This window comes from Petromyzon marinus, unplaced genomic scaffold (genome assembly GCF_048934315.1).
Source record: "Petromyzon marinus isolate PM22_M1 ecotype Great Lakes invasive population unplaced genomic scaffold, UKy_Petmar_22M1.pri1.0 PM_G_Scaffold_93, whole genome shotgun sequence".
Classification (NCBI taxonomy): domain Eukaryota; kingdom Metazoa; phylum Chordata; class Hyperoartia; order Petromyzontiformes; family Petromyzontidae; genus Petromyzon; species Petromyzon marinus.
The window spans coordinates 722501-725000 of record NW_027423050.1 but is presented as its reverse complement, the minus strand read 5'-3'; positions in this window follow the sequence as shown (position 1 = coordinate 725000).

Sequence of the window (2500 nt, the reverse complement as noted above, 5' to 3'; positions counted from 1 at the left end):
AGGGTCGCACAGAAATGCCTCGGAATGGGAAAACGGGTCATTTTTGTGTGGCCACATTGCATAGGAACGGCATGAAACTTCCAGAGGCATTTGCAGCAGGAATGCATGTGCACTCAAAAACGTCTATATTTTTCACGGGATAGACCCCGTGAAACGCTATAAATTGGCGGGGATGTCTCTCTTGTGGCTCACGGGCGCTGTTAGTTAGGGTCGCACAGAAATCCCTCGGAATGGGAAAAGGGGTCATTTTCGTGTTGCCACATTGCGTACGAACGGCATGAAACTTCCAGAGGCATCTGCAGCAGAAAATGCATGTGCACTCAAAAACGTCTATATTTTTCACGGATAGACCCCGTGAAACGCTAGAAATTGGCGGGGATGTGTCTCTTGTGGCTCACGGGCTGTTAGGGTCGCACAGAAATCCCTCGGAATGGGAAAACGGGTCATTTTCGTGTTGCCACAATTGGCATACGAACGGCATGAAACTTCCAGAGGCATTTGCAGCAGAAATGCATGTGCACTCAAAAACGTGAATATTTTTTCACGGATAGACCCCGTCAAACGCTCGAATTTGGCGGGGATGTTTCTCTTGTGGGTCACGGGGCTGTTCGGCTCGCACAGAACTCCCTTGGTCCACCTGATTCGTGCATACAGGCAGCAACTAAAACTCTGTAAACCTGCTGTGAGGACATCTAAACAGTGGACCAGTGAGGCTGTGGAAGATTTGCGGGCGTGCTTAGACTGTACTGACTGGGATATGTTCACGACTGCTACCAATAGTCTGGATGAACTCACAGAGGCTGTGTACATCAGCTTCTGTGAGGACTGCTGTATCCCAACACTTACCAGGGTGAACTTTAACAACAACAAGCCCTGGTTCTCAGCAAAGCTCAAAAGGTTGAGGTTGGAGAAGGAGGAAGCGTTTAGGAGTGGGGATAGAGACAGATTCAAGGAGTCGAAGAACAGGTTTAGCAAAGCGGTGAGAGAGGCTAAACGACTGTACTCAGAGACACTAAAACACCAGTTCTCTACTAACGACGCTGCTTCTGTCTGCCAAAGGGCTCAGGCACATCACCAACTACAAACCCAGAGCGCCCCACACCACTAACGACTCCCGCCTAGCCAACGACCTGAACGAGTTCTACCGTAGATTTTAAAGACAATTGGACTGTCCTGAAACACCCCTTCCCACCCAAGAGGCCCCATCCCCCACCAATACTACAGAAACGACTCTCTCCTTTCAGGAGGGAGAAGTTAATGGGCTTTTTCAAGAGGCAGAATCCACGCAAAGCAGCCGGGCCGGACTCTGTCTCTCCAGCCACCCTCAGGCACTGCGCTGGCCAGCTGTCTCCGGTGTTCACCAACATCTTTAACACCTCCCTGGAGACATGCCATGTACCAGCCTGTCTCAAGTCCTCCACCATCATCGCTGTGCCCAAAAAGCTAAGGCCAACAGGACTAAATGATTACAGACCGGTCGCCCTTACATCTGTGGTAATGAAGTCTTTTGAGCGCCTGCTCCTGGCACACCTCAAAGCCATCACAGACCCTCTCCTGGACCCCCTTCAGTTTGCCTACAGAGCCAACGGTCTGTGGACGACGCAGTTAACATGGCCCTCCACTTCACCCTACAGCATGTGGACGCCCCAGCATCCTACGCCAGGATCCTGTTTGGTGGACTTCAGCTCTGCCTTCAACACCATCATCCCTGCCCTGCTTCAGGACAAGCTCTTCCAGCTGAACGTGCCCTACTCCACCTGCAGGTGGATCACAGACTTCCTCTCTGACAGGAAGCAGTGCGTTAAGCCGGGAACAGAAGTCTCTGACTCCAGGTCCATCAAGCACGGGAACTCCTCAGGGCTGCGTCCTTTGCCCACTGCTCTTCTCCCTGTATACCAACAGCTGCGCCTCCAATCATCTGTCCGTCAAACTCTTGAAGTTTGCTCGGACCGACACCACCCTCATTGGGCTGATCTCTGGTGGGGATGAGTCTGACTATAGGTGGGAAGCTGACAACCTGGTGACCTGGTGTAGCCAGAACAACTTAGAGCTAAATGCTCTAAGGACAGTTGAGATGGTTGTGGACTTCAGGAAGAAAACAGCCCCACTCACCGCCATCACCCTGTTAGACTCCGCAGTCAAAATTGTGGAGTCCTTCCGCTTCCTGGGCACTATTCTCTGCCGGGACCTCAAGTGGGAACTGAACATCAGCTCCCTCGCCAAGAGAGCTCAACAGAGGATGTACTTTCGACGGCAGCTGAAGAAATGCAACCTGCCAAAGACAATGATGGTGCAATTCTATACAGCGATCATTGAATCCATCCTCACCTCCTCCATAACCGTCTGGTACGCTGCTGCCACTGCCAAGGACAAGAGCAGACTGCAGCGTATCATGCACACTGCTGAGAAGGTAATTGCCTGCAATCTACCAACCCTCGAGGACCTGCACACGACAAGGAGCATGAGGCGAGCGAGGAAGGTTGTGGCCGATTCCTCGCAC